Source organism: Vicugna pacos, chromosome 21 (genome assembly GCF_048564905.1).
Source record: "Vicugna pacos chromosome 21, VicPac4, whole genome shotgun sequence".
Taxonomy (NCBI): Eukaryota; Metazoa; Chordata; class Mammalia; order Artiodactyla; family Camelidae; genus Vicugna; species Vicugna pacos.
Genome location: NC_133007.1, coordinates 4544002 through 4557865, shown reverse-complemented (window position 1 = coordinate 4557865; position 13864 = coordinate 4544002). Strand labels below are relative to the sequence as shown.

The following is a 13864-nucleotide window of genomic DNA, read 5'->3' as shown; positions in this document are numbered from 1 at the left end:
GGGGTGGGTGGGAGAAATGGATAAAGGGGATCAAAAAGTACAAACTTCCAGTTGTAAAATTAATAAGTCATGGAGATGTAATGTACAGCATGGTGAGTATAGCTAATAATACTGTATTGTATATCTGAGTGTTGTAAGAGAATAGATCTTAAAAGTTCTAATCACAAGAGAAAAAAAATTTACTATGTATGGGGATGAATGTTAACTAGACTTGTTGTGGTGCTCATTTTGCAATATATACAAATATCAAGTCATTATGTTGTACGCCTGAAACTAGTACAATGTCATATGTCAGTTACACTTCAATTGAAGAAAGCAAGAAAGAGAGAGAGATAGAAGGAAATGAAAGACAGGAAGGAAGGGAAGGAGGGAGGGAGGGAGGAAAGAAGAAGGAAGGAAGGAAGGGGAAGAGAAGAAAAGGGAAGGGAAGAGAAGAGAAGAGATGAGATATTACTGTGAACCCAGAATGAATCTTGGACTCCAGGGTTAGGTTTATTCCCCTTTTACCCAGTCTCTCATCCATTCTCTTTTCAGAGTTTATAGTTTCTCTTAAAAGGATTGTGAATGTTGGAGAGTTCTATCTGTGAAAAGCCAAACTTGGACTCGCAAATTAAGTCTGTGATTCAGAACACAATTTTGGCTGCCATATGAATCTGGGTTTGAATGTTGGCTCTACCTCTACAACTTCTCATGGGACCTTGGGAACCTTATTTAACCTTTTTAAGGTTTACTTTTCTTATCTGAAAAGGAGGAATACAAATACATGCCTTGTAGATTTGTGAGGATTACATGAGCTAACACATGTTAAATAATTAATAACGAGATTTTTTGAATTAGAAACTTGACAAAGGTTTCTTCCCCTTCATTGTACCCGATTATTCTGGCAGGGAATTTCTTTTAAGCTTCTGAGACAACAATGCCATATATAAGTTCTGCATCCTTAGGGCAATCAGATGCTAGACACCAAGGAGTCTGCAGCACTGGACGAAGTTCATTGGGTGTGGCAGGATGTTGAGCAGAATCAGTGGAAAATTTGACTTGTGCTTTTGCCCTTTGGCCAACTTAAGGAACAACTGGCTAGCAATTCGCTGAGATGCTACTTTTAATCCAACCATTAGTACCAAGGCCAGGACTAATCCAGTCTTTATGTTCGTGAGGCAGTACCTCAATATTTGTGGGAAACAGAGGACTTGTGGACTCTGTAGGCATTAAGTTGTGCTGTGAACATGCTTATCTATTTTCTTTCTTAAAAAGACTTCTCTCTCGAGTTGGCCTGGATCCTGTACAGAATCTCTAACATACACCACAGCATGTCAGAAAGTCTCTAACCCATCTGAAAATGCATTCCAAGTTGAAAGCAATCAGTGTTATAAAAAAGAGTAAATTAACCTATGTGTAAGCTGGGACTAGTATTGTAGTGGCGGTGACGGTCTTGTTGAAGGATTGAGGGGCATAGAGGATTGGGAAGAAGAATCTTGATCACCAATAAAGATAAAGACATCATGTAGAACATTTTATCTTAATTATTGTGAGTCTTGAAGTTTGGAGGAATCTTTATTTTCTAGAGAGATAGTGGCTTGGCAGTCTTCTAATTAGTACCCTACCATGAAAACCACCTTTGCATTTCAGGGAAATGGAAACAACCAAAAAGAGTAGAAGTTATTTGGTCAGAAAAATTTCTCAAGGGCAAAAAACATTAGGTTGTTGAATACTGTCAGATGAAGTGCTGAAAAAAACTGCTTACTTCCTTAAAACTAGTTATTGTATTATTCAGATGCAAATGATCCTCAGATTGCCTGACAGGCTTTCATTACATTTTGGGAATAAAGTACTAACTCCTCATTTATTACGTGTTCAAAGACTTTTTACAATTTCTTCAAATATTAGGTGATTTATATCATTCTTCAATCGATACAGGGTTAAGAAATTATATTTTGGGTACTGTCTTATGCTGTATGAAGTTGCTATACAAGTAATAGTTACTTAAAATATGTTGGGGTTTTTTTGACATTTACATATACTTTGATTTCCAGCCATGGGGTAGAGTAGGGTCTGCATTTAATCTGCCACCAAAAACAGCTAGAAAATTGGACAAAATATATTTTTTCAGACAACAGGCAGCATAGCACTATGACTTCTGAGAAGGGAAACAAATGATGTGAATCCGGTGATGGTTCTGGTCTTCTCCCTCCAATTTCTGGACCTTGGTGCAGGAAATGAGAACCAAACAGAACCCTGCATTTTGATGAATTGAGAAGACAAATTAGAATTTAGGTGGGCTGAGGCAGCTAGAATTTGTGAGACAGAGTACTTAAAGGGGGAGCTATGCTAAGAAAGAGCACCAGAAATCTGCATATGGGTCCCCTTGCGTCTTTGGCTGATTAGAAATTTGTATAACCATAGGTTGAGATTTCTGGCACATAATTTTCTTTTTACATACTTGTAAGCTGAACAATTCCTAGAGGTCACACAGGACCAGGAATAACTTGAGTTTTTACCAGCCAGAGTAGAGAGACCTCATTCTACGTGTGCAATATTTAGTAGTGACCTTATAAGACTTCGGTGTTAGTGGTAGGGCTAAAATAGATCTGGAGTGAAGGATAATTAGATGTACACTACAAAGCTTAAAAATAAATATCAAAAGAATCAAACTAATCTGCAAGGGACTTAATTTGCTGTGAGAGCAAATGCTCAACATTTTTATAGGAGTTAAACAAAATCTAATAATTAACAATGAAAGATTCACAATGTTTGACACCTAATAAAAAATTACAAGACATGCAAAAGAAAAAAAAGCAGGAAAATGTGATCCATAGGCAAGAGGAAAATCAGTCAACACCAACAAACCCCCAAATGACAGAGGGAATAAAACTAACAGACAAAGACATGAAAACATGTATAATAAATACATCTAATATGGCAAGTTACTAAATGGAAAATCTGGACATGATGAGTCGAGAAAAGGGAAGCACAAAGAGAAAGTAAAGGGAACTTATGTTTGAAATGAAAAATTCACTTGCTAAAGGGACAAACAGCAGAATAGACATGACTTAGAAAAAGATGAAGTGGAATAGAACCTCTTGAAGACATTGCAGTAGAACCTGTCCATAATGAAGCTTATACCCAGAGATTTAAAAAATTAAGAAAAATAAGCAGACCCAAGGGGAAGTGTCATATTGACTAACATGTGTACTGGAGTCTTTAGAAGGAGAAAAGAGAAAAACAAGAGGACAAAAATAATGTTTGAAGAAATAATGACCAAATGTTTTTCAAATTTTATGAAAAATATAAACTAAGACCTAAAGAACTCCATGGAAATACATAAGCAAGATAAATGATGAGAAAGCCACCCCGAGAACCTCACAGCCCAACCACAGCAGTCTGCTGATGCTGAGAAAAACCTTACAGGGAGGTATGGGGGAAAAGACACATTATATACAAAGCAACAAAAGATAAGAATTATGACAGACTTTTCTTCAGAAAGCATGCAAGTTGAAGGTATTATATCCTTACAGGGTGGGGGCAAAGTTTGTCAACCTATTATTCTAGACCCCCTGAAAATACCTTTCAAACCTGAAGATAAAATAAAAACTTTTTTCAGACAGAAGCTGTGGGAGTTTGTGGCCAGCAGACTTTCATTACAAGTATATAGCTCTTCAGCCAGAAGGAAAATGATGTGTGACGAAAATGTGGATCTAATACAAACAAATGGAGAACTCTAAAAATGGTACATATGTGGGTAAATATCAAGGGCTTTCAAAAATCATTTTAAAATTTCTTAAAATGTAGTTGATTGCTTACAGCAGAAATAATACATTGTGGAAATTTTAACGTGAAAAAGCAAAATGTATGACATCAATAGTACAAAAGGACAGGATAAGGAAATGCAAGTATATTGTTGCAATATTCTTACTTTTTATGTGAGGTAGTATATAATGTTATTTCAAGGTAAACAGAAATAAGATAAACATGCATATTGTCAACCCTAGATGAACGTTTAAGAAATAAAAAGATAGCTAGCAAACCAATAGTGGTTGATGATATGTAAATTTAAAATACTTAGTTAATCCAAAAGAAAGTAGAAAAATAGGGGGAAAAACCCAACAAAGAACAGATGAGACAAATAGCAAAATACTAGCAAGATGGTAGATTAAAACGCAATCGTATCAATAATTTCATGAAATGTAAATAGTCTCAACTCTACAATAAAAAGTCAGAGATTGTTAGGATAGTAAAACCCCCTGCTATATGCACATGGTCTATAAAAATTCTGTTTAAATATAAAGACCCATATTAAAGGGGAAATCCTGGGTAAATATAAAGCTGTTTTTAGCTATATTAACAGCAGAAAAAATAGACTTCAGAATAAGAAGTATTACCAGGGATAAACAGGCGTATTTCACAATGATAAAAGGGGTCAATTAATCAAGAAGTCATAATAATCCTAAGTGTGTATCCACCTAATAACTAACTTTCAAAAGACATGAAGCGCCTGACAGATCTGAAAAGAGAAAAAGACAAATCTATTATTACAGCTGCAGATATCAACACTCCGTTCAGTAACTGACAGATCAAGCAGACAGAAAATAGTGTTATGGAAGATTTAAACATTTCAATCAGTGGGACTAACTGACATTTAGAGAATACTCCACTCAACAAATGCAAAATATACATTCTTTTCTAGTATACATGGACATTTACCAAGATAGACCATATATCAGCTATTAAACAGGTCTCTAGAAATTTTAAATGACTGAAATCGTATGTAATATGTTCTCAGATCACAGGAATTAAATTGGAAATAAGGAACGAAAAAAATACCTGGAAAATCCTCAAATATTTGGAAATTCAGTAGCTTACTTCTAAATATGCATAGTTCAAAGAAGAAGTCACGTGGAAGTTAGAAAATATTTGGGGATGAATGAAAAGAAAACTCACATTATAATTTGTGAAATGTAACTTAAAGGGTAATTTATAGGTTCAAAAACTTAACATTAGAAAAGGATAAAACTCTACAAGCAGTAATAAAAGCTTCCACCTCAAACTGGAAATATAAGAGTAAATTAAACCTCAAATTAGTAGGAAGCAAATAATAATCAATTTCTTAAACAGAAAATAGAAAAATAATAAAGAACATCAATAAAATCCAAAGATGATTTTTTCAAACGATCAATATAATAAATAAACCTCTGGATATACTGATGAAGAAACAAAAAGGATATAAATATTTCCAATATCAATAATGAAAAAGAAAACATCTCTAAGCTCCTCACACTTACAAGGGTAGCTGATGGGATGTTGTAAACGATGCCAGTGAGCTCAACAACCTGTATGAAATGGACAAATTTCTTGAAAGACAGTCAAAACTGTTTTGAAAATTAATAGAAAACCTCTATCAATTAATTAACAATTAGAAGCTTTCCCACGAAGAAACCTGCGGACCTAGATGGCTTAACTGGTGAACTGTATCAGAGATTTAAGGTAGAAATACCACCAACCCTCCATAAACTCATTTTGAAAATATGGAAGAAACATTTCTCATCTCATTTCATAAGGCGAGCACTATCCTGATGTCAAAGCTAGACAAAAATATTACAAGAAAATGACAGGCCAATATCTGTCATGAACATGGATCAAAAATCTCGAGCAAAGTATTGGCAAACCAAAAATAAAATATGAAAAAGCATAATACATCATGACCAGGTGGTGTTTATCCCAGGAATAGAAGGTTGATTTATATTAAAAATCAGTTAGTGTGGTTCATCTTATTATCACAATAGAGGAGAAAAACTGTATGGTCATTTCAACTGATGCAAGAAAAGCATTTGAAAAAAATTCAACATCCATCCATGGTAATAATCTCCCAGGAAACCGAGAATTGAAGAGAACCTCTTCAATCTGATAAAAGGCTGACGATTGCACATCTCTATGAATATCCTAAAGTCACTGAGTAAATCAGAATAAATTAAATAATAAAGTGTACTTAAAATGGTTGAATTTTGTGGCATGTGAACTATAACTCGAGAAAGCTGTTTAAAAAAAAACTATTGCTAACATATCACTTAATGAATCCTTTTACCCTAAGATCAAGAAAAAGACAAGGATATTGACTCTCTCCACTTCTATTCAAATTCTACGGGATATTCTTACCAGTGCAGTAAGACATGGAAAAGAAATAAAAAGCAAACAAACTAGAAAGCTACAAGTAAAACCATCTTTATTCACAACTGACATGCTCAAACATACTGCAAATCCTTACGAATCTACAGAAAAAAAAACCCCACTAGCACTAATAAGTAATTTTAGTAAGATTTCAGGATACAAAATCAATATGCAAAAGTCAATTGTATTTCTATATATTAGCAATAAAAATAGAAATTAGAATAAGAAATATCATTTGCAAGAGCACGAAATACATAAAACCTCTACCCTGAAAACTAGAAAAGTTTGTGTGAGAAATTAATGAGGACCTAAATGGATTGGTTTACCATGTCAATAGCTTGGAAGACTGAATATTGTTGAATTTCAGTTCTCTTCAAATTGATCTCCAGATTTAATGAAATCTCAATAAGACCAGTATTGCTATGAGTCAGTGTTATTAAAATGTCACTTCTCTCCAAAATGATTTATAGATTCAGTGAAATGCCAATAAAAATCCCAGCAGGCTCTCTTGTAGGAAATTTTAAGCTAATTCTAAAATTTATATGGATATCTAAATGCTTAGAACAGCCAAAAATATTATGAAAAAGAATAATAAATTTACAGGACTTAGACTTACTGATGTCAACATTTACTATAAAGTTGAAGTAATCAAAACAGTGTGTTATTGGCATAAATTTAGACGCATAGATCAATGACCTACAATAGAGTCCAAAAATAGACCCACATATGTATGATCAATTGATTTTCAACAAAGATGCCAAGATAATTCAATATAGAAAGGATTACTTTTTGAAGAAATGGTCTGAAACAACTTATTATGACAGAAAAAATGAACCTCAACCCTTACTTTATCACACACTAAAATTAACTTGAAACAGATCGTAGTCCTAAATGTAAATACTAAAACTATAAAACTTCTAGAATAAACTTTGTAACCTTCAGATAGACAAAGATTTATTGGATAGGACACAAGAGCATGGACATAAAAATGTTTGAATTGGGTTACACTGAAGTTTAAAACTTCTGTTCCTCATAATATACCAGTAAGAAAATGAAAATTCAAAGCCAAGTCTCAGACTGAGAGAAAACATTATCAACACACATGTGACAAAGGACTGCATTTTAGAATATGTTAAAAAAAAACACCTTACAAGTCACTAATAGAACGAATAAAAAGTCTATATAAAATTGGACAAATTTGAACAAAACCTTCACCAAAGGTGATATACAGACAGGCAATTTGAAAAGGTCCTCACTGTCATTCATTGTTAGGGAAATGAAAACTAAACCATAATGTGATGTCATCACACATCTATTAGAATATTAGAGCAGGTAAAATTAAAATGAGCAGTGCTACCAGGTGTTGGGGAGAATGTGATGCACCTGGCACTCTCATAATACACTGCTGATGGGAATGCAAAATTCTGCAGCCACTCTGGAAAGGAGTTTTGGCAGCTTCTCCAAAAGTGAAACATATATTTACCATATGATCAAGCAATTCACTCCTAGGTATTTTATCCAAGACAAATGAAGGCATATGTCCACATAAAGACTTTATGTTCACAAATGTTGCTTTCACTTTTGTTTATTGTAGCCCAAACTGAGAACAACACAAATGTCCATCAGGAGGTGAATATATAAATAAAATATTTAACACTGGCATACTATTCAGCAATAAAAATGAATGAACTACTCAGACATGTGACAAAATGGATCAATCATGAAACAAGTATGCTAAAAGAAGTCAGACACAAAGGTATAGATATTGTATGATACTCAGTGTAACGAAACTCCAGAAAAGAAAAATGCACCCTGTATTTACAGAAAGTAGATCCCTGGCTCCCCGAATACAGTGATGGGGTGAGATCACCCTGGGAGGGGGACTAAGGGAACAACCTTCGGGGTTGATGGAAATGTTCATTATTTTGATTTTTTGTTGGTAGCCCAAGTGAACACATTTATCAAAAGCCATTGAAGCCTTAAGTTGAGAGGAGTAAATTATACCTCATTAAAATTGTCTTTGTGCATAGTAGTTGCTCTGTTTTTGAGGGCAAGGAGTGTAGCAAAACTTTATAAAGCCATTGACAATTTCTCCATTGTATAAAGCCTTTTCTGTACTAGGCACTGTGTTAGGCATTCCTGTGACTTTTGCATTTCTATTAAAGCTGTGATGAAGCATAGTGGGTTGAGAGGGGAAAAAAATAAGCAATGAGGAAGGACAGAACATTTGTGAATTGATTTATTCAACAAATATCTTCTGGCCATCTTATATGTGCTAGCATGTCTTAGATACCCAACATATCAAGCTGAGTACAAACAGTCCTTGACCTCTAAGAGCTCACAGTTTACCAGGATGCAAACTACAGCGCAGTGTTGCAAATACTGTGATGGAAATATGAACAACTTACGTGGGGAGAGCTATTAACTCTCCCCAATGGGTTTATCATCATGAGGTAACATTTGCATTTGCTTTTAAAATTTAGTACCAAGTGGTTAAGATGCTTTGGAACCAGATAGATACAGATGAGAATCCTGGCCCCGGCTACTTACTCTTTATGTTGAATGAGAATCAAAATCGGGTGCCATGAGCCAGTGTGTTACAGCATCAGGCATGTATCTGCTCAGTCAGGTGACAGCTAGTGTATTAGGGTGGGGCACAGGCTCAGCTGCTCTAACAGAGGCGAAGAGGAGGAGAGGGGAAGAAGAGTATTTGGGGGAGAAGTAGTCCATAAACAAAGGCATGAAAGAGCACTGCTTGGAGAACACCGAGAAGTTCAGCAACGTGAGAGAGCTGGCGAGCTGGAGCAGGGCAGGGGGGAATACGTGACTTGTAGGTCAGGACACAGCCAGACCATGACAAACTGTATTAAGAGCCTTGCACTCTATTCTGTGGTGACACCTTCATATTGCAGGTTCTTAAGGAGGCCACTGATCTGATTAAAGGTTTTTAGGAAGGCTACCCTGGTGATGGCATGGAGGATGGCTAGCATGGGTCAAGGATGGAGAGTCTAGTATCTTGTCAGTCTGAGACAATGAATATCAAGCTGGTGTCTGGAATGTAGGGAAGCCCTGATCTGAGATGCCTTCAAAGAAGTAACAAATAAGGAGCCATGTACACCCAAAACTGACACATTGTAACTGAGTAACTTCAATTTGAAAAAAAAGGAGCAGTTTGAGGATGACTGTGAGATTGCCAGCTTGGGTATCTGGGTGGACGGTGTTGAAATAAATTTCTAGGCTCAAGATGGAGCCACTCCTGCCTGGGGTGCCGTGTTATCAGACTGAAACTTAGCTAACTTCTGTGCACCTGTAAACACTCCGCTTGACCAGAAGTGCAGCACAGCCATACTCAGTCAGCCAGTCCCCAAAGGCCAGGCCAGCTCGGGGCCTTCTCATCCCATCAAGGCTGACTCTGTGGCCCCAGCCAGTCCTACGTTTTCTGTTTGTCTCTTCCTTGATTCTTATGTTTTCTCCTATAAAGGTCTCTTGCCTTCTGCCTCATTCTGTAGTTCTCTGAGAGGAACTTCATGAAGGGTTAAAGTTTGTTTGTATCACCTAAATAAAGAAAGTTCGTATCTGGCCATTAGTGGATACAGGAAATCCAGGAGGAAGAGAAGCATCCTGTTAAGAAGTATGGACAGTGGATGCTTTATCTGTGGAAAGCAGTGATTTTGAAAGTGTTCTGGTTGAACGTTCTTCTCAGTACAGTTTTTTAGAGGGGTCCTCCAGTATACATACAATTATATGTAAATTGTATGCATGCACTGTTATTCTAACATTTACATGCACTGTAAAACATAACAAGTGGAAATAAAACAGAAGAGAAGAGATAAACATATAAATCAGGGCTGTGATTTTTCTTGCGCTCCAGTGCGCAGTCTCTGGGACTAAGTGGAGAGTGTGTTAATTACCCACTTTAGACTCACTGGGTACAAAAGCCATTGCCGGGCCTGCTTGCAGGATTGTGGAGTAGAAACGTGGTGGGTTTTCTTCACCTTGGGGAAGTCTCACTTGATCACTTGGCCTGTTTTTAATCCTCCTTCTTTCTGGATCTTTCTTTTTTTTTTTCCTGGAATAGGTATACAAGTCAGTACTCGCTACGAACAATATTTGTGATGCTTTCTTTACATCCATAGTACATTGCACTGGAAGTTCCTTATAGTTCAAACGAAGCAAGATTTTGGCACAAACTTTGGCTGTGACATAAAGCACTTCCTCCCTAAAAACTGGCTAAGACCAAGAGTTAGGGGTTCTCTGCGTAAAGTCCCAAACTGGGCCCAGAGGATGGTGCATGATCTGGCCCAGTAGAGAGGATCACAGGGGAGTTTTTAGCTCACTTTACTACCTCTTCTCCCTGAAATAATGCAGAAAAGGAGAATGAGGGTTTAGGGTGGCTCAAGGGCTCAGACTGAAGCACTGGGGACATTTAAAACTGATGTCACTGCTAATGTGCTGCTCCAGTGTATTGAGAGTCCGTCTTTCTATTTCAAGTTCCGTTGTGGTTATGTGAGACCGGCTATGAGAGCCTGTTGTGCATGGAAGGTGAAGATTGCCAGATTTTAATTTGGAGAATACAGAACTTCTTTTTTAGCTAATTGGTCCATAGAAACTGGAATAAATCTAAACAACTCTGGAGGTCTGTGGCAAGGAAACAGAAGGAGAGAGATTTAATTGACCTTCACCCAGGCAGTCTGTTGACAGATTTCTAGGCTGACTTAATCAATCCATTTATTTCTCAGGTAAGACCTCAAAATGATTTGGACCTGATTTCACTACATTTCCTCCTCTGGTTGATGTCACATTTACCAAGCAACCATCCTGGAATTCCATTTTAGGGCATGTAAAAGGGTACAAAATAAAACCCCACACTTCTTTTTGTCCAGACTGAAGTGGAGAAATGGGGTGAGTGCACAGAAACTGTCAGTTTCACTAGCATGTGAGTCATTTTTCAGTCCACAACGGAGTTAATAGTAATTAAAATCTCTCTGGCATCCAGAATCAGTGTCAGCTGTAATCAAATTGAAGCCATGAACCCAAGCACTACATTCACTTGAGCTGTAAATCATAAACCCATCATCCTCCAGAGCAGAGGCAAGAGTGAAGAAGTCAGTGAGTCCTGTAATTGGTTCCATATGTTGTTTTAAAGAAGGTCTTAAAAAATAATTAGGCTTGCAGATCACCATACTTTTGTAGCAGAAATCTACCATGTGAATAAGAACTGAGAACTGACAATGTCGATTTCTTTCTTGCTTCTGTTTGCTGCTACTTTTTAGAAATAGTGGAATAATTCTTTATTTAGCTCAGGAAGGGCAGGCCTGGGGAAGTGTGATAGGCCCCAGAGAGTGGGGAGGAGCTGGCAAAATGGATGATGAAGGGCAGTAGCAAGAAGCAGACCCTCAGCTTTGGTAGATAAGGAGGCACAGATAAGGAAGCACACACTTAGATAACCCTCTTGGCCTTTTGCCTCCTACCTGAGCGCAAAGGGCTAGTTTTCTCTTTAAACATTAAAGCTCCAAAGCCCAAAATTAACACAGCCACAATTCTGTGAAAACTCTGAAAGGCCATTATAGAATGGAAAAAGCTCTGACTTTGTTCTGAGTCAGACAGATCCATTTTCAAATTTGCATTCTGCTGTGTGACCTTGGGTGGTTGACTTAACTTCTCTGTGTCATCCGAAGTTGGGATGGGGAATTAATATGTTCCTCACAGGGCTCTCAATGTAATGCCCTTGTGTATATCTCTCTTCTACTCTTATCCTAACATTTTGAAAGATGTCTCTTTCTCTTCATGACTGTGGACTTCCCAATGGCCTGGATTAAGAACACCCAGCAGGGAGGCCAATTAAAGGAGGGCGTGCTTGTTTATCTTTATTTCACCCTGCCCCGTACACACCTGGCACAGTGATTAGGCTGGAGAGGTAAAATGTTAAGGACTCCCCCATCCCTCCTGTGCATGGCATGGTGCTGGGTGAGGTTTGAGCAACCTAACTGTCACGTCCCTGAAAGCTTGCCATCCTGTTGCAGTTAAGTTGGGTCGGCCCATTGACTCCCTCAGCTAGGACGTCAAGGATGCTAGATTGTATATTTGCACAATTGCTATTTACGCTAAGAGGTCTGAATCCAGGGCATACTCTCATTCAGTTTCCACCGTGGTTTATTGGCAATAGCAAGGTCAAGCTGTGGCAATGAAGGAAATAAAGTGGAACGTCCTGTAAAAGCTTAAGGAGGGAAAAACAAAGAAGAAAGATACCGGAGCCCAGTTGCAATGAGATAGTGACATAGAAAGAAATAATCCTATTTTCCCTCAGACAGATGCTGCAGTAGATTTCATTCTGATTTTGAAATGAAAACCGAAACCTAACTGAGTATTCAAACCCACATTCCATCCACCCTTCATTTGTTGGTGTTGAAGTTGAGACGTTTCACAAATCTGGCTCTCAAATACTGTATGTATGTGAGAAAAGGGCAGATAAAATAGGCCAATTAGACCACAGCCACATCTGTCAAAACTCTAACCCTTAACCTTAGTGAGAACGTAACCTAGGATCAAACACAGAAACCCTGCAGATGTACACCAGTCATTTACTGCAGCCTTTGAAAAGACTGTGACAGATGGCTGCTGCTTTCTGAAGGCCTAATGAGAAACCCAGGCTTGGTCCTGCTAGGAATATTTGCAACCTTAAAGAAAAAGTAGGTTCTAATTCAGTGACTATTTAATATATCCCAGCAAGGTTCTCCCTCCAAGCTGAGTTGAAAACATTCCTGACTCTGTTGCTATGCAGAGCAGTTTTCCAGTGTGTTTTGGAAACCTGTGTGAGATTTGAGAATCGAATTTGGTCTTCAGTTGCCTCATGTAGGCTTACGATCTTGTGGTTCACTCCAAAATGATGTGAGGGTTCTATCCTTCATGGACTGTGGAGGGTAAATTCAGTAGCTGCTTCTCACCTAATACACACATGAATGCAGGATGCATCCTCCATGGCACACCCCTCCGGAGCATGACATGAAAGAAAAGAAACACCTGGAAGAAATAGAAAATGTTGGGGTGTCTTTATAGAGTTTACTAAAAGACTATCTGAAACAATTGGTAATACTGAAAATCCTTGGAAATAATGATTGCATCTTTTCCAGTATACGTGGAACATGACCAGCATAACTGCATTTACTGATGAAAATGTCACTAGGCTCTGGCAAGCTCAAGCCTTTGGCAGGGCTGCGTAGAATTCCATACGATATGGCTTTGCCTTTCTGTTGTGTTCGCTCTGGGCACACAGGTCGCCTGGGGATAAGCCCACAAGATCCATGCAAGAGTCAGAGTCGGGAAGCAGCCTCCCTTGGTTTCTCTCTCTTGATTTTACCATCTCTCAGAGTCCCTGTGTGCATCCGGGTCACTGAGTTTTTGATCCCACGTGGCACAGGCTTGCCCTGTTCTATCACAGGTACAGACCAAGAGAACTGAGGAGAAAGTGAGAAACGTGAGCCAGGGGTAGAAGTCACCCCGACCCAAGGCACACAGATCCCTCCCTCCCTGACGAGGAAGGAACAACGTAGTCGGGTGGAAGTGAAGATGCTGCTCTGAATATAAAGCTTCCCACGCCTCGTTAGTCTAGCAAATTGGCGTCTGCGCATTCAGCGTTCTCAGCTAGATTCAGTGATCACTGTGTGACACTAATCAGGACCCTCTGTGTGGGGCAAGATGTTAT

General features: G+C 38.0%; 1 protein-coding gene across 2 annotated transcripts in view; it reads left to right on the top strand.

The window, feature by feature from the left end:
* RGL1 (ral guanine nucleotide dissociation stimulator like 1) overlaps nucleotides 1-13864 on the top strand; it is a 249451-nt gene that overhangs the window by 70507 nt on the left and 165080 nt on the right. The gene's annotated exons all lie outside the window — the stretch shown is intronic.